Raw genomic sequence first — 20,685 nt, forward strand, 5'->3', positions numbered from 1 at the left:
ATAGAGTATTCCTCACAGGTAATTTCCTATGAAGCACCAACCAATTAAAATCTCTTAATCTGTTTTCTAGACTCTTGCATTGGGTTCTTCTCCACACGTCACTATGAACATGCAAACCATCTTTAGGGTCAAACTTAGCAATCAACGTTTCATACAGCTTTTTGTGATTAACTACTGAATCTCTTTTCCAACACTCCTTGTATTTCTTTGCCCAACTTATCATTTTTTTATAATGATCTGGCATGACCTCTGCTTTCGGAAAACTGTTTTCCCATTTCGCCACAAGAGGTCTCAGATGGATAGAGAGCCAGAATTTAATCAATGGTTGGCATTTGTGTTCAGGTGGGTTTAACATTATTCTACATGTATTTGAAAAAAACAAAACTTTGAACTTCAAACCTAAATTTGGCATGTCCCTACCACCTCTTTCGACCGGCTGATACATTGTAGCTCTTTTAATGTATTCATACCCTCCCCATATGAACTGAAACAGAGATTTTTGAAGTTTTAAACAAACTAAAGCCGGCATGGGGAAAATATAAGCCACATGAAGTAATGTCGGCAATAAATCAGATTTAATAACCAAAATCTTACCACTAATGGACAGCCTTCTTAATTTCCACATATTTAGTTTTTTCAGCACTTTTCCCAATTTTGTCTCCCAATTAGTTTCTCCATCATTGTTATTTCCAAAGGATATTCCCAGTAAAGTCATTGGCCCCGCACACAGAGAGAACCCTAAAGGGTTATCAACTCTGTCCTTCCACTTTCCAAAGTATTTGATTTGGGATTTTCCTGTATTGACTCTAGAACCAGAAGCAACTGAGAATGTGTCGATGACCTGCATAGCTTCGCGCAGACAGAAATCATCTTTTAAATACAGTACAGTGTCATCTGCATACTGGGATATGGTCAAGGATTCACCACCAGGCAGCTGTATACCCTTGATGTTAACATTTTTCCTGATTGCACATGCCAGCGTTTCAATGAATAGCACATACAAGGGGGCTGATGCTGGACATCCCTGTCTGACCCCTCTGGTTTGTTTAAAGAATTCACCAAGGTTGCCATTAACATTAACACTGCTTCCGACTTCTGTGTATAAAATCCTCAACCAACTCCTGAATCTAGCACCGAAGCCAAATTTCTTTAGTGTCCTAAACAAAAAATTGTGATCAACTCTGTCAAAGGCTTTTTCCTGGTCAAGACTGAGGACAATTAGTGGTATATTTCTGTCCTGAGAATAAGATAGTATATCTCTATGCATTTGTAAATTCCAGTTTAGTTGCCTGCCAGGTACTGCACATGTCTGATCTGAGCCGATGATTAAGGGTAGAGCTGACACCAAACGGTTTGTCAAAACCTTACTAAAAATCTTATAATCTGTACAAAGCATTGTTAGAGGCCTGTAGTTTGATATTTTGTTGACATCACCTTTTTTAAACAGCAGGGATATCACCCCTTTTCTCATGGATTCCCCCATAATCCCAGATGTACATATATAAGTGAACAACTCTAACAGCCATGACCCAATGTCTTCCCAAAATATTATATAAAATTCTTTTGTGATCCCATCTATTCCTGGCACCTTGCCCTTTTTCAAAGACATGGTTGCCCTCAGGATTTCTTCTAAAGTAAAATCTTTATCTAGCTCTGTTCTCAGATCTTCAGGTATGAATCTGTCTATATTGTCTAACAATGTTGGACCTTTCATGTAGTCAACCTTTTCTGCTTTAAAAAACGTAGAAAAATGATTAGAGATAACTTGAGCAATCCCATCAGGATCGTTAATCTCCTCACCTGTTTCATTTAAAACGGAAACTATGCTCCTCCTCTTTGCCTGTGCTTTGGACTGTCTAAAGAAGTAGGGAGAACACTTTTCGTCACTCTCCCACTTCTCTCTAAGACACCGGAATTTATAGGCCTCTGCTCTGTTGTGAAAAAATAACCTCTGTTTATCTTGCAAATGTTTCAGCAAGTCCTTATCAATTTGTCCACCTGCATTTCTCTGTTCCATTAATTTATTTATGGCTTTTTGCAGTCGGTAGTATAATTTAAATTCCTCTTTCCTTGATTCTTTTGAGTAATTCTGTGTGTAGTATCTAATACGCAGCTTTGTGCTTTCCCACCATTCACAGACATTTTCATAAAATACTCTCATATGAAAGCAATCTTTTAGAAAACACTTTAATGCTACCCTAAACTGCTGGAGCTCTAGAATATTGTTGTTTAATTTCCAATACCCTTTACCATTTTTGATCATCATTGAGGTTAGTTTTACTGAGAGCATGTTGTGATCTGTGTAAAAAACTGGTGATACTTTCGCCCCTGTCACCTGAAATTCTACCGGACAAAATATATAGTCTATCCTACTCTTCGCCCCTCTACTATTTGACCATGTGAAGCCAAGATCGTCTGGGTTAGCTTTTTTATATGAATCCACCAAATTATACTTTGTAACAATATTTATTAAACTGGCCTCGGCCTTGCTGCCCTCACTTTGGGAATTGAAGTCTCCTCCAATTACCACATGGCGGTTGGTCATGAAAGCAGTGTCAAGACTAAGAAAAAGCTCCCTTCTCTCCTTTGGAGAAGAGTGGGCATATATGTTAATAACTCTTAACCCCTTTCCCTTCCAGTCAATATCTGTTACCAAAACCCTCCCCTGTACCACTGAAAAACTGCCAACCACTTGGACTTCATTATTCCCACATAGTGTTCCCACCCCAGATGAATGGACCCCCCCAATGCTCCACCTAGATTCACCTTTGGTCCACTCTTTTGAGAATAGGTTCATGTCGTCTTCATTTTTCAAGTGGACCTCTTGCAAAAGGCATAAAGAAAAGTTGATTGAACATAAATGAGAAAAGACCACTTCCCTTTTGGCCTTGTTCCTCAAACCTCTAACATTTATGGAAACTATATGTAATGAGGACATTCTGGTAAATGAGGAATGAGACAAAAAACAAAACAAACAAACAAACCATCAAAGACGAGACACTGTGTTTTCTCTAATTTTCAACTTCACAGTCAAATTCAATGCCTTCCCTATGTGTCTTTTCCTCGGGCACCGCGTGCCCTGAGTTGGGGGTATTACCCTCTGGAAGCAATGAGCATTGCTCTGAAACCAAATCCCTGTCAGAGTTGTTCGGAGCCAGGGACTCCACCAGGACACACCCGGACGGGGGCATGCTGCCGTCAGAGTCTGTCACCTCAGTCTGCACTGGAATTTGTCCATGTTCTCCACCCTCCAGCCCATCCACCCTGGCAGCAGCCTTCACATCCTGATCGCTGTTCACCTGCAGCCCCTCCATCTCCCCTTCCTCCTGCGACTCCTCCACAACCTCAGAAAGAACACTGAACACGCTATCCACTCCCAGGGGCACAGCGCTTGTCTCGATCCTCCTTTTTTTCCCCTTGCCTCCCCTGCTTTCCACTGTGGTCCACTCAGGAACAGGTTGGCTCTCCTCTGAGGTTGTAGTCTCCTCCCCCTTCTTCTTCTCTGGGGGAGGTGCTCGTTCAGGTGGATCAACCACATTTGCCTCAATCTCATTGTCCACAAACATTTGATCAATTACCTCGTTAATTGCTCTCAGGGAGGAGGCATCAGGATCTTCGCACATTGGTCGCCTTACAATGCTTGCATAGGAGGAGCGGACCTCAGGGCAGTGCTTAAATAAATGTCCTTCAGACCCACAAAGATTGCATTTTCTGGAACGGTCACAAGTCCCCATTTTGTGTCCTAGACCCTTGCAATTTCTGCACCTCACCTGCGTGCAGGATTCTGCCGTGTGACCAAAGTCTGTGCATTTTCTGCAGTAAATAGGCTGGCCCGAGTAGTACAGATATCCTCTATTTGTGCCTATGGTGAAGGAGGCAGGGGGGTGGTGGTAGCCATCGTGACCATCTGGGTCATCCTTCAGCCGCACACGACATTGTCTTTTTCCAGTCCAAACGTCAAGAGAGTCCCTGATTTCCCTCATGCTCGAAATCACTGTCACATGCTTAGAAAGGAAGTATCTGGTTGCTTCTTCAGTTACCCAGGGATTATAGTTATGAATTGTGATAACACGCTCACCAGTTCGGCAAAGGCTTTGAATCTGGTACTCCCTCAGTGGTCCATCAGCCAAACGATCAGCCAACCTTTTCGTTTCCTCCATCTTGGTGAGATTATAGAACGTAACATCAAAAAAACGGTCGGTGGCATTTCTCTGCAAGCAGAGGAGGTCATCTATCTTGAGGGACAAGGCTCCAAAAAGAATATTAACTCCAAATTCTCTCCTATCCAAAAAAACTTCAGTACTCTTCCAAATGAATCTCAAAGTATTTTTCAGCACGGGAAGTCCCTGCTGTGAAACTGTTGCTGACGTCATTATGACAATCCACGTCCGCAAACCCTTCTCACCTGGCTAGATCTTAGCCAAAAGGCCGAGAAGCGATAATCCACAAGTGTTGGATGTCCAAGCTAACCTCTTGGCACAAATCTCCCTTGCTGTGGTACCCCGTTTGTAGGTGTGCATAACAATGGCTGCTCATTACCTCCGCCCAAGCTCTCCTTTGTGGACACTTGATTGCTGACCTAGACAGCTCTTTGACTTTTCACAATTTCATAAGGCTCAGCCATACAGCAAAGCCTGCCAAAAATAGATTCAACTCATGTTTGTTCCTCTCCACGGAAGTCTTTAGTAAAAGGCGAAAGACTTGTGCGTTATGAAGAGAAACCAGAGTCAGCATGGCCCTCTGCTCGAGAGCAGCGGTGGAGCCTCTCGGTCACAGTCACCACCTTCGCGGTGGGCCTCTCTTTGCTTTCCGCATGTCAGATTCTAGTATACAACATTCCCACCACGCCCCCATCTGCCAACACAAATTATACAAGGCTTTATTTGCTCCTGCCCTGACTAGTGATTGGCTTTTAAGCCTTTTTAAGCAATACATCCCTGAACCACTTACATTGGGTCCAAAAGCGGACTCTGCTTTCTCACCAAGTCTCCCAGGAGATGTTGAGTGAAAACACGTTTCAGTTTTTGACAAATGCTTCTGATTCTATTTGGAATCCAGTTGATGCTCATTGTGACCCCGTGGAGATTCATGCATAATCGCTTCACAAGGCAGTGAGTCATCAGAGCAGTTTTGCACACTTGTCAAACTCTGCCAGGCCATTCCCTCAGTTTCATTGACCCAGTGTAGAATTCACCTTGAAACCTCCACAATTGTTTGAGTGTTTGCTTTTCTACAAGGTAAGAACAGAGTGCACCGTTCCCAGCGGCACTGCAATGCTAGGTCGATGCGTGGAGAGAAGGGAGCAAGCTCCAAATTTCTGCTCCTCTTGCCAAAAATCTGCTTAATATGTAGTCCTCATATAGAGGACATATCAGATATTAAACTGATAAGAACAGATACTACACTTGATCTTAGCCAAAAGGCCGAGAAGCGATAATCCACAAGTGTTGGATGTCCAAGGCAACCTCTTGGCACAAATCTCCCTTGCTGTGGTACCCCGTTTGTAGGTGTGCATAACAATGGCTGCTCATCACCTCCGCCCAAGCTCTCCTTTGTGGACACCTGATTGCTGACCTAGACAGCTCTTTGACTTTTCACAATTTCATAAGGCTCAGCCATACAGCAAAGCCTGCCAAAAATAGATTCAACTCATGTTTGTTCCTCTCCACGGAAGTCTTTAGTAAAAGGCGAAAGACTTGTGCGTTATGAAGAGAAACCAGAGTCAGCATGGCCCTCTGCTCGAGAGCAGCGGTGGAGCCTCTCGGTCACAGTCACCACCTTCGCGGTGGGCCTCTCTTTGCTTTCCGCATGTCAGATTCTAGTATACAACATTCCCACCACGCCCCCATCTGCCAACACAAATTATACAAGGCTTTATTTGCTCCTGCCCTGACTAGTGATTGGCTTTTAAGCCTTTTTAAGCAATACATCCCTGAACCACTTACATTGGGTCCAAAAGCGGACTCTGCTTTCTCACCAAGTCTCCCAGGAGATGTTGAGTGAAAACACGTTTCAGTTTTTGACAAATGCTTCTGATTCTATTTGGAATCCAGTTGATGCTCATTGTGACCCCGTGCAGATTCATGCATAATCGCTTCACAAGGCAGTGAGTCATCAGAGCAGTTTTGCACACTTGTCAAACTCTGCCAGGCCATTCCCTCAGTTTTATTGACCCAGTGTAGAATTCACCTTAAAACCTCCACAATTGTTTGAGTGTTTGCTTTTCTACAAGGTAAGAACAGAGAGCACCGTGCCCAGCGGCACTGCAATGCTAGGCCAATGCTCGGAGAGAAGGGAGCAAGCTCCAAATTTCTGCTCCTCTTGCCAAAAATCTGCTTAATATGTAGTCCTCATATAGAGGACATATCAGATATTAAACTGATAAGAACAGATACTACACTTGATCTTAGCCAAAAGGCCGAGAAGCGATAATCCACAAGTGTTGGATGTCCAAGCTAACCTCTTGGCACAAATCTCCCTTGCTGTGGTACCCCGTTTGTAGGTGTGCATAACAATGGCTGCTCATTACCTCCGCCCAAGCTCTCCTTTGTGGACACTTGATTGCTGACCTAGACAGCTCTTTGACTTTTCACAATTTCATAAGGCTCAGCCATACAGCAAAGCCTGCCAAAAATAGATTCAACTCATGTTTGTTCCTCTCCACGGAAGTCTTTAGTAAAAGGCGAAAGACTTGTGCGTTATGAAGAGAAACCAGAGTCAGCATGGCCCTCTGCTCGAGAGCAGCGGTGGAGCCTCTCGGTCACAGTCACCACCTTCGCGGTGGGCCTCTCTTTGCTTTCCGCATGTCAGATTCTAGTATACAACATTCCCACCACGCCCCCATCTGCCAACACAAATTATACAAGGCTTTATTTGCTCCTGCCCTGACTAGTGATTGGCTTTTAAGCCTTTTTAAGCAATACATCCCTGAACCACTTACATTGGGTCCAAAAGCGGACTCTGCTTTCTCACATAGTCTCCCAGGAGATGTTGAGTGAAAACACGTTTCAGTTTTTGACAAATGCTTCTGATTCTATTTGGAATCCAGTTGATGCTCATTGTGACCCCGTGGAGATTCATGCATAATCGCTTCACAAGGCAGTGAGTCATCAGAGCAGTTTTGCACACTTGTCAAACTCTGCCAGGCCATTCCCTCAGTTTCATTGACCCAGTGTAGAATTCACCTTGAAACCTCCACAATTGTTTGAGTGTTTGCTTTTCTACAAGGTAAGAACAGAGTGCACCGTTCCCAGCGGCACTGCAATGCTAGGTCGATGCGTGGAGAGAAGGGAGCAAGCTCCAAATTTCTGCTCCTCTTGCCAAATATCTGCTTAATATGTAGTCCTCATATAGAGGACATATCAGATATTAAACTGATAAGAACAGATACTACACTTGATCTTAGCCAAAAGGCCGAGAAGCGATAATCCACAAGTGTTGGATGTCCACGCTAACCTCTTGGCACAAATTTCCCTTGCTGTGGTACCCCGTTTGTAGGTGTGCATAACAATGGCTGCTGTTCATCACCTCCGCCCAAGCTCTCCTTTGTGGACACTTGATTTCTGACCTAGACAGCTCTTTGACTTTTCACAATTTCATAAGGCTCAGCCATACAGCAAAGCGTGCCAAAAATAGATTCAACTCATGTTTGTTCCTCTCCACGGAAGTCTTTAGTAAAAGGCGAAAGACTTGTGCGTTATGAAGAGAAACCAGAGTCAGCATGGCCCTCTGCTCGAGAGCAGCGTTGGAGCCTCTCGGTCACAGTCACCACCTTCGCGGTGGGGTTTCTCTTTGCTTTCCGCATGTCAGATTCTAGTATACAACAGTCCACCACGCCCCCATCTGCCAACACAAATTATACAAGGCTTTATTTGGTCCTGCCCTGACTAGTGATTGGCTTTTAAGCCTTTTTAAGCGATACATCCCTGAACCACTTACATTGGGTCCAAAAGCGGACTCTGCTTTCTCACCAAGTCTCCCAGGAGATGTTGAGTGAAAACACGTTTCAGTTTTTGACAAATGCTTCTGATTCTATTTGGAATCCAGTTGATGCTCATTGTGACCCCGTGCAGAGTCATGCATAATCACTTCACAAGGCAGTGAGTCATAAGAGCAGTTTTGCACACTTGTCAAACTCTGCCAGGCCATTCCCTCAGTTTCATTGACCCAGTGTAGAATTCACCTTGAAACCTCCACAATTGTTTGAGTGTTTGCTTTTCTACAAGGTAAGAAAAGAGTGCACCGTTCCCAGCGGCACTGCAATGCTAGGCCAATGCTCGGAGAGAAGGGAGCAAGCTCCAAATTTCTGCTCCTCTTGCCAAAAATCTGCTTAATATGTAGTCCTCATATAGAGGACATATCAGTTATTAAACTGATAAGAACAGATTTTTTTTTTTTTTTTTTTTTTGGAATTTTTTTTTTTTATTTAATTCACTCATGAGCAGTACAATACTTTACATTACAAAGATCATCATCTCTCCACATCTTAAGACCTCCAGAATACTGATAAGAACAGATACTACACTTGATCTTAGCCAAAAGGCCGAGAAGCGATAATCCACAAGTGTTGGATGTCCACTCTAACCTCTTGGCACAAATCTCCCTTGCTGTGGTACCCCGTTTGTAGGTGTGCGCAACAATGGCTGCTGCTCATCACCTCCGCCCAAGCTCTCCTTTGTGGACACTTGATTTCTGACCTAGACAGCTCTTTGACTTTTCACATTTTCATAAGGCTCAGCCATACAGCAAAGCCTGCCAAAAATAGATTCAACTCATGTTTGTTCCTCTCCACGGAAGTCTTTAGTAAAAGGCGAAAGACTTGTGCGTTATGAAGAGAAACCAGAGTCAGCATGGCCCTCTGCTCGAGAGCAGCGGTGGAGCCTCTCGGTCACAGTCACCACCTTCGCGGTGGGCCTCTCTTTGCTTTCCGCATGTCAGATTCTAGTATACAACATTCCCACCACGCCCCCATCTGCCAACACAAATTATACAAGGCTTTATTTGCTCCTGCCCTGACTAGTGATTGGCTTTTAAGCCTTTTTAAGCGATACATCCCTGAACCACTTACATTGGGTCCAAAAGCGGACTCTGCTTTCTCACCAAGTCTCCCAGGAGATGTTGAGTGAAAAAACGTTTCAGTTTTTGACAAACGCTTCTGATTCTATTTGGAATCTAGTTGATGCTCATTGTGACCCCGTGCAGAGTCATGCATGATCGCTTTACAAGGCAGTGAGTCATCAGAGCAGTTTTGCACACTTGTCAAACTCTGCCAGGCCATTCCCTCAGTTTCATTGACCCAGTGTCGAATTCACCTTGAAACCTCCACAATTGTTTGAGTGTTTGCTTTTCTACAAGGTAAGAACAGAGTGCACCGTTCCCAGCGGCACTGCAATGCTAGGTCGATGCGTGGAGAGAAGGGAGCAAGCTCCAAATTTCTGCTCCTCTTGCCAAATATCTGCTTAATATGTAGTCCTCATATAGAGGACATATCAGATATTAAACTGATAAGAACAGATACTACACTTGATCTTAGCCAAAAGGCCGAGAAGCGATAATCCACAAGTGTTGGATGTCCACCATAACCTCTTGGCACAAATTTCCCTTGCTGTGGTACCCCGTTTGTAGGTGTGCATAACAATGGCTGCTGTTCATCACCTCCGCCCAAGCTCTCCTTTGTGGACACTTGATTTCTGACCTAGACAGCTCTTTGACTTTTCACAATTTCATAAGGCTCAGCCATACAGCAAAGCCTGCCAAAAATAGATTCAACTCATGTTTGTTCCTCTCCACGGAAGTCTTTAGTAAAAGGCGAAAGACTTGTGCGTTATGAAGAGAAACCAGAGTCAGCATGGCCCTCTGCTCGAGAACAGCGGTGGAGCCTCTCGGTCACAGTCACCACCTTCGCGGTGGGCCTCTCTTTGCTTTCCGCATGTCAGATTCTAGTATACAACATTCCCACCACGCCCCCATCTGCCAACACAAATTATACAAGGCTTTATTTGCTCCTGCCCTGACTAGTGATTGGCTTTTAAGCCTTTTTAAGCGATACATCCCTGAACCACTTACATTGGGTCCAAAAGCGGACTCTGCTTTCTCACCAAGTCTCCCAGGAGATGTTGAGTGAAAAAACGTTTCAGTTTTTGACAAACGCTTCTGATTCTATTTGGAATCTAGTTGATGCTCATTGTGACCCCGTGCAGAGTCATGCATGATCACTTTACAAGGCAGTGATTCATCAGAGCAGTTTTGCACACTTGTCAAACTCTGCCAGGCCATTCCCTCAGTTTCATTGACCCAGTGTAGAATTCACCTTGAAACCTCCACAATTGTTTGAGTGTTTGCTTTTCTACAAGGTAAGAACAGAGTGCACCGTTCCCAGCGGCACTGCAATGCTAGGTCGATGCGTGGAGAGAAGGGAGCAAGCTCCAAATTTCTGCTCCTCTTGCCAAAAATCTGCTTAATATGTAGTCCTCATATAGAGGACATATCAGATATTAAACTGATAAGAACAGATACTACACTTGATCTTAGCCAAAAGGCCGAGAAGCGATAATCCACAAGTGTTGGATGTCCACGCTAACCTCTTGGCACAAATCTCCCTTGCTGTGGTACCCCGTTTGTAGGTGTGCATAACAATGGCTGCTCATCACCTCCGCCCAAGCTCTCCTTTGTGGACACCTGATTGCTGACCTAGACAGCTCTTTGACTTTTCACAATTTCATGAGGCTCAGCCAAACAGCAAAGCCTGCCAAAAATAGATTCAACTCATGTTTGTTCCTCTCCACGGAAGTCTTTAGTAAAAGGCGAAAGACTTGTGCGTTATGAAGAGAAACCAGAGTCAGCATGGCCCTCTGCTCGAGAGCAGCGGTGGATGCTCTCGGTCACAGTCACCACCTTCGCGGTGGGCCTCTCTTTGCTTTCCGCATGTCAGATTCTAGTATACAACATTCCCACCACGCCCCCATCTGCCAACACAAATTATACAAGGCTTTATTTGCTCCTGCCCTGACTAGTGATTGGCTTTTAAGCCTTTTTAAGCGATACATCCCTGAACCACTTACATTGGGTCCAAAAGCGGACTCTGCTTTCTCACCAAGTCTCCCAGGAGATGTTGAGTGAAAAAACGTTTCAGTTTTTGACAAACGCTTCTGATTCTATTTGGAATCTAGTTGATGCTCATTGTGACCCCGTGCAGAGTCATGCATGATCACTTTACAAGGCAGTGAGTCATCAGAGCAGTTTTGCACACTTGTCAAACTCTGCCAGGCCATTCCCTCAGTTTTATTGACCCAGTGTAGAATTCACCTTAAAACCTCCACAATTGTTTGAGTGTTTGCTTTTCTACAAGGTAAGAACAGAGAACACCGTGCCCAGCGGCACTGCAATGCTAGGCCAATGCTCGGAGAGAAGGGAGCAAGCTCCAAATTTCTGCTCCTCTTGCCAAAAATCTGCTTAATATGTAGTCCTCATATAGAGGACATATCAGATATTAAACTGATAAGAACAGATACTACACTTGATCTTAGCCAAAAGGCCGAGAAGCGATAATCCACAAGTGTTGGATGTCCAAGCTAACCTCTTGGCACAAATCTCCCTTGCTGTGGTACCCCGTTTGTAGGTGTGCATAACAATGGCTGCTCATCACCTCCGCCCAAGCTCTCCTTTGTGGACACCTGATTGCTGACCTAGACAGCTCTTTGACTTTTCACAATTTCATAAGGCTCAGCCATACAGCAAAGCCTGCCAAAAATAGATTCAACTCATGTTTGTTCCTCTCCACGGAAGTCTTTAGTAAAAGGCGAAAGACTTGTGCGTTATGAAGAGAAACCAGAGTCAGCATGGCCCTCTGCTCGAGAGCAGCGGTGGAGCCTCTCGGTCACAGTCACCACCTTCGCGGTGGGCCTCTCTTTGCTTTCCGCATGTCAGATTCTAGTATACAACATTCCCACCACGCCCCCATCTGCCAACACAAATTATACAAGGCTTTATTTGCTCCTGCCCTGACTAGTGATTGGCTTTTAAGCCTTTTTAAGCAATACATCCCTGAACCACTTACATTGGGTCCAAAAGCGGACTCTGCTTTCTCACCAAGTCTCCCAGGAGATGTTGAGTGAAAACACGTTTCAGTTTTTGACAAATGCTTCTGATTCTATTTGGAATCCAGTTGATGCTCATTGTGACCCCGTGGAGATTCATGCATAATCGCTTCACAAGGCAGTGAGTCATCAGAGCAGTTTTGCACACTTGTCAAACTCTGCCAGGCCATTCCCTCAGTTTCATTGACCCAGTGTAGAATTCACCTTAAAACCTCCACAATTGTTTGAGTGTTTGCTTTTCTACAAGGTAAGAACAGAGAGCACCGTGCCCAGCGGCACTGCAATGCTAGGCCAATGCTCGGAGAGAAGGGAGCAAGCTCCAAATTTCTGCTCCTCTTGCCAAAAATCTGCTTAATATGTAGTCCTCATATAGAGGACATATCAGATATTAAACTGATAAGAACAGATACTACACTTGATCTTAGCCAAAAGGCCGAGAAGCGATAATCCACAAGTGTTGGATGTCCAACCCAACCTCTTGGCACAAATCTCCCTTGCTGTGGTACCCCGTTTGTAGGTGTGCATAACAATGGCTGCTCATCACCTCCGCCCAAGCTCTCCTTTGTGGACACCTGATTGCTGACCTAGACAGCTCTTTGACTTTTCACAATTTCATAAGGCTCAGCCATACAGCAAAGCCTGCCAAAAATAGATTCAACTCATGTTTGTTCCTCTCCACGGAAGTCTTTAGTAAAAGGCGAAAGACTTGTGCGTTATGAAGAGAAACCAGAGTCAGCATGGCCCTCTGCTCGAGAGCAGCGGTGGAGCCTCTCGGTCACAGTCACCACCTTCGCGGTGGGCCTCTCTTTGCTTTCGGCATGTCAGATTCTAGTATACAACATTCCCACCACGCCCCCATCTGCCAACACAAATTATACAAGGCTTTATTTGCTCCTGCCCTGACTAGTGATTGGCTTTTAAGCCTTTTTAAGCAATACATCCCTGAACCACTTACATTGGGTCCAAAAGCGGACTCTGCTTTCTCACCAGGTCTCCCAGGAGATGTTGAGTGAAAACACGTTTCAGTTTTTGACAAATGCTTCTGATTCTATTTGGAATCCAGTTGATGCTCATTGTGACCCCGTGCAGATTCATGCATAATCGCTTCACAAGGCAGTGAGTCATCAGAGCAGTTTTGCACACTTGTCAAACTCTGCCAGGCCATTCCCTCAGTTTTATTGACCCAGTGTAGAATTCACCTTAAAACCTCCACAATTGTTTGAGTGTTTGCTTTTCTACAAGGTAAGAACAGAGAGCACCGTGCCCAGCGGCACTGCAATGCTAGGCCAATGCTCGGAGAGAAGAGAGCAAGCTCCAAATTTCTGCTCCTCTTGCCAAAAATCTGCTTAATATGTAGTCCTCATATAGAGGACATATCAGATATTAAACTGATAAGAACAGATACTACACTTGATCTTAGCCAAAAGGCCGAGAAGCGATAATCCACAAGTGTTGGATGTCCAAGCCAACCTCTTGGCACAAATCTCCCTTGCTGTGGTACCCCGTTTGTAGGTGTGCATAACAATGGCTGCTCATCACCTCCGCCCAAGCTCTCCTTTGTGGACACCTGATTGCTGACCTAGACAGCTCTTTGACTTTTCACAATTTCATAAGGCTCAGCCATACAGCAAAGCCTGCCAAAAATAGATTCAACTCATGTTTGTTCCTCTACACGGAAGTCTTTAGTAAAAGGCGAAAGACTTGTGCGTTATGAAGAGAAACCAGAGTCAGCATGGCCCTCTGCTCGAGAGCAGCGGTGGATGCTCTCGGTCACAGTCACCACCTTCGCGGTGGGCCTCTCTTTGCTTTCCGCATGTCAGATTCTAGTATACAACATTCCCACCACGCCCCCATCTGCCAACACAAATTATACAAGGCTTTATTTGCTCCTGCCCTGACTAGTGATTGGCTTTTAAGCCTTTTTAAGCGATACATCCCTGAACCACTTACATTGGGTCCAAAAGCGGACTCTGCTTTCTCACCAAGTCTCCCAGGAGATGTTGAGTGAAAAAACGTTTCAGTTTTTGACAAATGCTTCTGATTCTATTTGGAATCCAGTTGATGCTCATTGTGACCCCGTGCAGATTCATGCATAATCGCTTCACAAGGCAGTGAGTCATCAGAGCAGTTTTGCACACTTGTCAAACTCTGCCAGGCCATTCCCTCAGTTTTATTGACCCAGTGTAGAATTCACCTTAAAACCTCCACAATTGTTTGAGTGTTTGCTTTTCTACAAGGTAAGAACAGAGAGCACCGTGCCCAGCGGCACTGCAATGCTAGGCCAATGCTCGGAGAGAAGGGAGCAAGCTCCAAATTTCTGCTCCTCTTGCCAAAAATCTGCTTAATATGTAGTCCTCATATAGAGGACATATCAGATATTAAACTGATAAGAACAGATACTACACTTGATCTTAGCCAAAAGGCCGAGAAGCGATAATCCACAAGTGTTGGATGTCCAAGCTAACCTCTTGGCACAAATCTCCCTTGCTGTGGTACCCCGTTTGTAGGTGTGCATAACAATGGCTGCTCATTACCTCCGCCCAAGCTCTCCTTTGTGGACACTTGATTGCTGACCTAGACAGCTCTTTGACTTTTCACAATTTCATAAGGCTCAGCCATACAGCAAAGCCTGCCAAAAATAGATTCAACTCATGTTTGTTCCTCTCCACGGAAGTCTTTAGTAAAAGGCGAAAGACTTGTGCGTTATGAAGAGAAACCAGAGTCAGCATGGCCCTCTGCTCGAGAGCAGCGGTGGAGCCTCTCGGTCACAGTCACCACCTTCGCGGTGGGCCTCTCTTTGCTTTCCGCATGTCAGATTCTAGTATACAACATTCCCACCACGCCCCCATCTGCCAACACAAATTATACAAGGCTTTATTTGCTCCTGCCCTGACTAGTGATTGGCTTTTAAGCCTTTTTAAGCAATACATCCCTGAACCACTTACATTGGGTCCAAAAGCGGACTCTGCTTTCTCACATAGTCTCCCAGGAGATGTTGAGTGAAAACACGTTTCAGTTTTTGACAAATGCTTCTGATTCTATTTGGAATCCAGTTGATGCTCATTGTGACCCCGTGGAGATTCATGCATAATCGCTTCACAAGGCAGTGAGTCATCAGAGCAGTTTTGCACACTTGTCAAACTCTGCCAGGCCATTCCCTCAGTTTCATTGACCCAGTGTAGAATTCACCTTGAAACCTCCACAATTGTTTGAGTGTTTGCTTTTCTACAAGGTAAGAACAGAGTGCACCGTTCCCAGCGGCACTGCAATGCTAGGTCGATGCGTGGAGAGAAGGGAGCAAGCTCCAAATTTCTGCTCCTCTTGCCAAATATCTGCTTAATATGTAGTCCTCATATAGAGGACATATCAGATATTAAACTGATAAGAACAGATACTACACTTGATCTTAGCCAAAAGGCCGAGAAGCGATAATCCACAAGTGTTGGATGTCCACGCTAACCTCTTGGCACAAATTTCCCTTGCTGTGGTACCCCGTTTGTAGGTGTGCATAACAATGGCTGCTGTTCATCACCTCCGCCCAAGCTCTCCTTTGTGGACACTTGATTTCTGACCTAGACAGCTCTTTGACTTTTCACAATTTCATAAGGCTCAGCCATACAGCAAAGCGTGCCAAAAATAGATTCAACTCATGTTTGTTCCTCTCCACGGAAGTCTTTAGTAAAAGGCGAAAGACTTGTGCGTTATGAAGAGAAACCAGAGTCAGCATGGCCCTCTGCTCGAGAGCAGCGTTGGAGCCTCTCGGTCACAGTCACCACCTTCGCGGTGGGGTTTCTCTTTGCTTTCCGCATGTCAGATTCTAGTATACAACAGTCCACCACGCCCCCATCTGCCAACACAAATTATACAAGGCTTTATTTGGTCCTGCCCTGACTAGTGATTGGCTTTTAAGCCTTTTTAAGCGATACATCCCTGAACCACTTACATTGGGTCCAAAAGCGGACTCTGCTTTCTCACCAAGTCTCCCAGGAGATGTTGAGTGAAAACACGTTTCAGTTTTTGACAAATGCTTCTGATTCTATTTGGAATCCAGTTGATGCTCATTGTGACCCCGTGCAGAGTCATGCATAATCACTTCACAAGGCAGTGAGTCATAAGAGCAGTTTTGCACACTTGTCAAACTCTGCCAGGCCATTCCCTCAGTTTCATTGACCCAGTGTAGAATTCACCTTGAAACCTCCACAATTGTTTGAGTGTTTGCTTTTCTACAAGGTAAGAAAAGAGTGCACCGTTCCCAGCGGCACTGCAATGCTAGGCCAATGCTCGGAGAGAAGGGAGCAAGCTCCAAATTTCTGCTCCTCTTGCCAAAAATCTGCTTAATATGTAGTCCTCATATAGAGGACATATCAGTTATTAAACTGATAAGAACAGATACTACACTTGATCTTAGCCAAAAGGCCGAGAAGCGATAATCCACAAGTGTTGGATGTCCACTCTAACCTCTTGGCACAAATCTCCCTTGCTGTGGTACCCCGTTTGTAGGTGTGCACAACAATGGCTGCTGCTCATCACCTCCGCCCAAGCTCTCCTTTGTGGACACTTGATTTCTGACCTAGACAGCTCTTTGACTTTTCACATTTTCATAAGGCTCAGCCATACAGCAAAGCCTGCCAAAAATAGATTCAACTCATGTTTGTTCCTCTCCACGGAAGTCTTTAGTAAAAGGCGAAAGACTTGTGCGTTATGAAGAGAAACCAGAGTCAGCATGGCCCTCTGCTCGAGAGCAGCGGTGGAGCCTCTCGGTCACAGTCACCACCTTCGCGGTGGGCCTCTCTTTGCTTTCCGCATGTCAGATTCTAGTATACAACATTCCCACCACGCCCCCATCTGCCAACACAAATTATACAAGGCTTTATTTGCTCCTGCCCTGACTAGTGATTGGCTTTTAAGCCTTTTTAAGCGATACATCCCTGAACCACTTACATTGGGTCCAAAAGCGGACTCTGCTTTCTCACCAAGTCTCCCAGGAGATGTTGAGTGAAAAAACGTTTCAGTTTTTGACAAACGCTTCTGATTCTATTTGGAATCTAGTTGATGCTCATTGTGACCCCGTGCAGAGTCATGCATGATCGCTTTACAAGGCAGTGAGTCATCAGAGCAGTTTTGCACACTTGTCAAACTCTGCCAGGCCATTCCCTCAGTTTCATTGACCCAGTGTCGAATTCACCTTGAAACCTCCACAATTGTTTGAGTGTTTGCTTTTCTACAAGGTAAGAACAGAGTGCACCGTTCCCAGCGGCACTGCAATGCTAGGTCGATGCGTGGAGAGAAGGGAGCAAGCTCCAAATTTCTGCTCCTCTTGCCAAATATCTGCTTAATATGTAGTCCTCATATAGAGGACATATCAGATATTAAACTGATAAGAACAGATACTACACTTGATCTTAGCCAAAAGGCCGAGAAGCGATAATCCACAAGTGTTGGATGTCCACCATAACCTCTTGGCACAAATTTCCCTTGCTGTGGTACCCCGTTTGTAGGTGTGCATAACAATGGCTGCTGTTCATCACCTCCGCCCAAGCTCTCCTTTGTGGACACTTGATTTCTGACCTAGACAGCTCTTTGACTTTTCACAATTTCATAAGGCTCAGCCATACAGCAAAGCCTGCCAAAAATAGATTCAACTCATGTTTGTTCCTCTCCACGGAAGTCTTTAGTAAAAGGCGAAAGACTTGTGCGTTATGAAGAGAAACCAGAGTCAGCATGGCCCTCTGCTCGAGAACAGCGGTGGAGCCTCTCGGTCACAGTCACCACCTTCGCGGTGGGCCTCTCTTTGCTTTCCGCATGTCAGATTCTAGTATACAACATTCCCACCACGCCCCCATCTGCCAACACAAATTATACAAGGCTTTATTTGCTCCTGCCCTGACTAGTGATTGGCTTTTAAGCCTTTTTAAGCGATACATCCCTGAACCACTTACATTGGGTCCAAAAGCGGACTCTGCTTTCTCACCAAGTCTCCCAGGAGATGTTGAGTGAAAAAACGTTTCAGTTTTTGACAAACGCTTCTGATTCTATTTGGAATCTAGTTGATGCTCATTGTGACCCCGTGCAGAGTCATGCATGATCACTTTACAAGGCAGTGATTCATCAGAGCAGTTTTGCACACTTGTCAAACTCTGCCAGGCCATTCCCTCAGTTTCATTGACCCAGTGTAGAATTCACCTTGAAACCTCCACAATTGTTTGAGTGTTTGCTTTTCTACAAGGTAAGAACAGAGTGCACCGTTCCCAGCGGCACTGCAATGCTAGGTCGATGCGTGGAGAGAAGGGAGCAAGCTCCAAATTTCTGCTCCTCTTGCCAAAAATCTGCTTAATATGTAGTCCTCATATAGAGGACATATCAGATATTAAACTGATAAGAACAGATACTACACTTGATCTTAGCCAAAAGGCCGAGAAGCGATAATCCACAAGTGTTGGATGTCCACGCTAACCTCTTGGCACAAATCTCCCTTGCTGTGGTACCCCGTTTGTAGGTGTGCATAACAATGGCTGCTCATCACCTCCGCCCAAGCTCTCCTTTGTGGACACCTGATTGCTGACCTAGACAGCTCTTTGACTTTTCACAATTTCATGAGGCTCAGCCAAACAGCAAAGCCTGCCAAAAATAGATTCAACTCATGTTTGTTCCTCTCCACGGAAGTCTTTAGTAAAAGGCGAAAGACTTGTGCGTTATGAAGAGAAACCAGAGTCAGCATGGCCCTCTGCTCGAGAGCAGCGGTGGATGCTCTCGGTCACAGTCACCACCTTCGCGGTGGGCCTCTCTTTGCTTTCCGCATGTCAGATTCTAGTATACAACATTCCCACCACGCCCCCATCTGCCAACACAAATTATACAAGGCTTTATTTGCTCCTGCCCTGACTAGTGATTGGCTTTTAAGCCTTTTTAAGCGATACATCCCTGAACCACTTACATTGGGTCCAAAAGCGGACTCTGCTTTCTCACCAAGTCTCCCAGGAGATGTTGAGTGAAAAAACGTTTCAGTTTTTGACAAACGCTTCTGATTCTATTTGGAATCTAGTTGATGCTCATTGTGACCCCGTGCAGAGTCATGCATGATCACTTTACAAGGCAGTGAGTCATCAGAGCAGTTTTGCACACTTGTCAAACTCTGCCAGGCCATTCCCTCAGTTTTATTGACCCAGTGTAGAATTCACCTTAAAACCTCCACAATTGTTTGAGTGTTTGCTTTTCTACAAGGTAAGAACAGAGAACACCGTGCCCAGCGGCACTGCAATGCTAGGCCAATGCTCGGAGAGAAGGGAGCAAGCTCCAAATTTCTGCTCCTCTTGCCAAAAATCTGCTTAATATGTAGTCCTCATATAGAGGACATATCAGATATTAAACTGATAAGAACAGATACTACACTTGATCTTAGCCAAAAGGCCGAGAAGCGATAATCCACAAGTGTTGGATGTCCAAGCTAACCTCTTGGCACAAATCTCCCTTGCTGTGGTACCCCGTTTGTAGGTGTGCATAACAATGGCTGCTCATCACCTCCGCCCAAGCTCTCCTTTGTGGACACCTGATTGCTGACCTAGACAGCTCTTTGACTTTTCACAATTTCATAAGGCTCAGCCATACAGCAAAGCCTGCCAAAAATAGATTCAACTCATGTTTGTTCCTCTCCACGGAAGTCTTTAGTAAAAGGCGAAAGACTTGTGCGTTATGAAGAGAAACCAGAGTCAGCATGGCCCTCTGCTCGAGAGCAGCGGTGGAGCCTCTCGGTCACAGTCACCACCTTCGCGGTGGGCCTCTCTTTGCTTTCCGCATGTCAGATTCTAGTATACAACATTCCCACCACGCCCCCATCTGCCAACACAAATTATACAAGGCTTTATTTGCTCCTGCCCTGACTAGTGATTGGCTTTTAAGCCTTTTTAAGCAATACATCCCTGAACCACTTACATTGGGTCCAAAAGCGGACTCTGCTTTCTCACCAAGTCTCCCAGGAGATGTTGAGTGAAAACACGTTTCAGTTTTTGACAAATGCTTCTGATTCTATTTGGAATCCAGTTGATGCTCATTGTGACCCCGTGGAGATTCATGCATAATCGCTTCACAAGGCAGTGAGTCATCAGAGCAGTTTTGCACACTTGTCAAACTCTGCCAGGCCATTCCCTCAGTTTCATTGACCCAGTGTAGAATTCACCTTAAAACCTCCACAATTGTTTGAGTGTTTGCTTTTCTACAAGGTAAGAACAGAGAGCACCGTGCCCAGCGGCACTGCAATGCTAGGCCAATGCTCGGAGAGAAGGGAGCAAGCTCCAAATTTCTGCTCCTCTTGCCAAAAATCTGCTTAATATGTAGTCCTCATATAGAGGACATATCAGATATTAAACTGATAAGAACAGATACTACACTTGATCTTAGCCAAAAGGCCGAGAAGCGATAATCCACAAGTGTTGGATGTCCAACCCAACCTCTTGGCACAAATCTCCCTTGCTGTGGTACCCCGTTTGTAGGTGTGCATAACAATGGCTGCTCATCACCTCCGCCCAAGCTCTCCTTTGTGGACACCTGATTGCTGACCTAGACAGCTCTTTGACTTTTCACAATTTCATAAGGC

At 45.0% G+C, this 20,685-nt stretch overlaps 32 non-coding genes and 1 pseudogene across 32 annotated transcripts; all 33 read right to left on the reverse strand.

Moving 5' to 3' along the window:
• Window positions 1-4,617: 4,617 nt before the first annotated feature.
• On the reverse strand, window positions 4,618-4,730 carry LOC133963527 (U5 spliceosomal RNA). Its single transcript, XR_009923025.1, has one exon. It is a non-coding gene; the product is annotated as a U5 spliceosomal RNA (small nuclear RNA).
• A 513-nt stretch (window positions 4,731-5,243) lies between these two features.
• LOC133964262 (U2 spliceosomal RNA) lies at window positions 5,244-5,435 on the reverse strand. Its single transcript, XR_009923725.1, has one exon. It is a non-coding gene; the product is annotated as a U2 spliceosomal RNA (small nuclear RNA).
• Window positions 5,436-5,612: 177 nt separating this feature from the next.
• LOC133963529 (U5 spliceosomal RNA) lies at window positions 5,613-5,725 on the reverse strand. The gene has a single exon (XR_009923027.1). It is a non-coding gene; the product is annotated as a U5 spliceosomal RNA (small nuclear RNA).
• Window positions 5,726-6,238: 513 nt separating this feature from the next.
• LOC133962842 (U2 spliceosomal RNA) lies at window positions 6,239-6,430 on the reverse strand. Its single transcript, XR_009922411.1, has one exon. It is a non-coding gene; the product is annotated as a U2 spliceosomal RNA (small nuclear RNA).
• Window positions 6,431-6,607: 177 nt separating this feature from the next.
• Window positions 6,608-6,720, reverse strand: LOC133963530 (U5 spliceosomal RNA). The gene has a single exon (XR_009923028.1). It is a non-coding gene; the product is annotated as a U5 spliceosomal RNA (small nuclear RNA).
• Window positions 6,721-7,233: 513 nt separating this feature from the next.
• LOC133962718 (U2 spliceosomal RNA) lies at window positions 7,234-7,425 on the reverse strand. Its single transcript, XR_009922293.1, has one exon. It is a non-coding gene; the product is annotated as a U2 spliceosomal RNA (small nuclear RNA).
• A 180-nt stretch (window positions 7,426-7,605) lies between these two features.
• Window positions 7,606-7,718, reverse strand: LOC133963691 (U5 spliceosomal RNA). The gene has a single exon (XR_009923179.1). It is a non-coding gene; the product is annotated as a U5 spliceosomal RNA (small nuclear RNA).
• A 513-nt stretch (window positions 7,719-8,231) lies between these two features.
• LOC133963065 (U2 spliceosomal RNA) lies at window positions 8,232-8,416 on the reverse strand. Its single transcript, XR_009922603.1, has one exon. It is a non-coding gene; the product is annotated as a U2 spliceosomal RNA (small nuclear RNA).
• Window positions 8,417-8,424: 8 nt separating this feature from the next.
• LOC133963096 (U2 spliceosomal RNA) lies at window positions 8,425-8,554 on the reverse strand (annotated as a pseudogene).
• A 180-nt stretch (window positions 8,555-8,734) lies between these two features.
• Window positions 8,735-8,847, reverse strand: LOC133963532 (U5 spliceosomal RNA). The gene has a single exon (XR_009923029.1). It is a non-coding gene; the product is annotated as a U5 spliceosomal RNA (small nuclear RNA).
• A 513-nt stretch (window positions 8,848-9,360) lies between these two features.
• On the reverse strand, window positions 9,361-9,552 carry LOC133962719 (U2 spliceosomal RNA). The gene has a single exon (XR_009922294.1). It is a non-coding gene; the product is annotated as a U2 spliceosomal RNA (small nuclear RNA).
• Window positions 9,553-9,732: 180 nt separating this feature from the next.
• On the reverse strand, window positions 9,733-9,845 carry LOC133963533 (U5 spliceosomal RNA). Its single transcript, XR_009923030.1, has one exon. It is a non-coding gene; the product is annotated as a U5 spliceosomal RNA (small nuclear RNA).
• Window positions 9,846-10,358: 513 nt separating this feature from the next.
• LOC133964264 (U2 spliceosomal RNA) lies at window positions 10,359-10,550 on the reverse strand. The gene has a single exon (XR_009923727.1). It is a non-coding gene; the product is annotated as a U2 spliceosomal RNA (small nuclear RNA).
• A 177-nt stretch (window positions 10,551-10,727) lies between these two features.
• On the reverse strand, window positions 10,728-10,840 carry LOC133963715 (U5 spliceosomal RNA). The gene has a single exon (XR_009923202.1). It is a non-coding gene; the product is annotated as a U5 spliceosomal RNA (small nuclear RNA).
• Window positions 10,841-11,353: 513 nt separating this feature from the next.
• On the reverse strand, window positions 11,354-11,545 carry LOC133962890 (U2 spliceosomal RNA). Its single transcript, XR_009922456.1, has one exon. It is a non-coding gene; the product is annotated as a U2 spliceosomal RNA (small nuclear RNA).
• Window positions 11,546-11,722: 177 nt separating this feature from the next.
• LOC133963534 (U5 spliceosomal RNA) lies at window positions 11,723-11,835 on the reverse strand. The gene has a single exon (XR_009923031.1). It is a non-coding gene; the product is annotated as a U5 spliceosomal RNA (small nuclear RNA).
• A 513-nt stretch (window positions 11,836-12,348) lies between these two features.
• On the reverse strand, window positions 12,349-12,540 carry LOC133962844 (U2 spliceosomal RNA). The gene has a single exon (XR_009922412.1). It is a non-coding gene; the product is annotated as a U2 spliceosomal RNA (small nuclear RNA).
• Window positions 12,541-12,717: 177 nt separating this feature from the next.
• Window positions 12,718-12,830, reverse strand: LOC133963535 (U5 spliceosomal RNA). Its single transcript, XR_009923032.1, has one exon. It is a non-coding gene; the product is annotated as a U5 spliceosomal RNA (small nuclear RNA).
• A 513-nt stretch (window positions 12,831-13,343) lies between these two features.
• On the reverse strand, window positions 13,344-13,535 carry LOC133962886 (U2 spliceosomal RNA). The gene has a single exon (XR_009922452.1). It is a non-coding gene; the product is annotated as a U2 spliceosomal RNA (small nuclear RNA).
• A 177-nt stretch (window positions 13,536-13,712) lies between these two features.
• On the reverse strand, window positions 13,713-13,825 carry LOC133963695 (U5 spliceosomal RNA). The gene has a single exon (XR_009923183.1). It is a non-coding gene; the product is annotated as a U5 spliceosomal RNA (small nuclear RNA).
• Window positions 13,826-14,338: 513 nt separating this feature from the next.
• On the reverse strand, window positions 14,339-14,530 carry LOC133962845 (U2 spliceosomal RNA). Its single transcript, XR_009922413.1, has one exon. It is a non-coding gene; the product is annotated as a U2 spliceosomal RNA (small nuclear RNA).
• A 177-nt stretch (window positions 14,531-14,707) lies between these two features.
• LOC133963536 (U5 spliceosomal RNA) lies at window positions 14,708-14,820 on the reverse strand. The gene has a single exon (XR_009923033.1). It is a non-coding gene; the product is annotated as a U5 spliceosomal RNA (small nuclear RNA).
• A 513-nt stretch (window positions 14,821-15,333) lies between these two features.
• Window positions 15,334-15,525, reverse strand: LOC133962720 (U2 spliceosomal RNA). The gene has a single exon (XR_009922295.1). It is a non-coding gene; the product is annotated as a U2 spliceosomal RNA (small nuclear RNA).
• Window positions 15,526-15,705: 180 nt separating this feature from the next.
• Window positions 15,706-15,818, reverse strand: LOC133963692 (U5 spliceosomal RNA). Its single transcript, XR_009923180.1, has one exon. It is a non-coding gene; the product is annotated as a U5 spliceosomal RNA (small nuclear RNA).
• Window positions 15,819-16,331: 513 nt separating this feature from the next.
• On the reverse strand, window positions 16,332-16,523 carry LOC133962681 (U2 spliceosomal RNA). Its single transcript, XR_009922260.1, has one exon. It is a non-coding gene; the product is annotated as a U2 spliceosomal RNA (small nuclear RNA).
• Window positions 16,524-16,703: 180 nt separating this feature from the next.
• Window positions 16,704-16,816, reverse strand: LOC133963537 (U5 spliceosomal RNA). The gene has a single exon (XR_009923034.1). It is a non-coding gene; the product is annotated as a U5 spliceosomal RNA (small nuclear RNA).
• Window positions 16,817-17,329: 513 nt separating this feature from the next.
• LOC133962721 (U2 spliceosomal RNA) lies at window positions 17,330-17,521 on the reverse strand. The gene has a single exon (XR_009922296.1). It is a non-coding gene; the product is annotated as a U2 spliceosomal RNA (small nuclear RNA).
• Window positions 17,522-17,701: 180 nt separating this feature from the next.
• LOC133963538 (U5 spliceosomal RNA) lies at window positions 17,702-17,814 on the reverse strand. Its single transcript, XR_009923035.1, has one exon. It is a non-coding gene; the product is annotated as a U5 spliceosomal RNA (small nuclear RNA).
• Window positions 17,815-18,327: 513 nt separating this feature from the next.
• LOC133964265 (U2 spliceosomal RNA) lies at window positions 18,328-18,519 on the reverse strand. Its single transcript, XR_009923728.1, has one exon. It is a non-coding gene; the product is annotated as a U2 spliceosomal RNA (small nuclear RNA).
• A 177-nt stretch (window positions 18,520-18,696) lies between these two features.
• Window positions 18,697-18,809, reverse strand: LOC133963716 (U5 spliceosomal RNA). The gene has a single exon (XR_009923203.1). It is a non-coding gene; the product is annotated as a U5 spliceosomal RNA (small nuclear RNA).
• A 513-nt stretch (window positions 18,810-19,322) lies between these two features.
• Window positions 19,323-19,514, reverse strand: LOC133962891 (U2 spliceosomal RNA). The gene has a single exon (XR_009922457.1). It is a non-coding gene; the product is annotated as a U2 spliceosomal RNA (small nuclear RNA).
• Window positions 19,515-19,691: 177 nt separating this feature from the next.
• LOC133963539 (U5 spliceosomal RNA) lies at window positions 19,692-19,804 on the reverse strand. The gene has a single exon (XR_009923036.1). It is a non-coding gene; the product is annotated as a U5 spliceosomal RNA (small nuclear RNA).
• Window positions 19,805-20,317: 513 nt separating this feature from the next.
• LOC133962846 (U2 spliceosomal RNA) lies at window positions 20,318-20,509 on the reverse strand. The gene has a single exon (XR_009922414.1). It is a non-coding gene; the product is annotated as a U2 spliceosomal RNA (small nuclear RNA).
• Window positions 20,510-20,685: the final 176 nt, after the last annotated feature.

Source organism: Platichthys flesus, chromosome 10, assembly GCF_949316205.1.
Source record: "Platichthys flesus chromosome 10, fPlaFle2.1, whole genome shotgun sequence".
NCBI lineage: Eukaryota > Metazoa > Chordata > Actinopteri > Pleuronectiformes > Pleuronectidae > Platichthys > Platichthys flesus.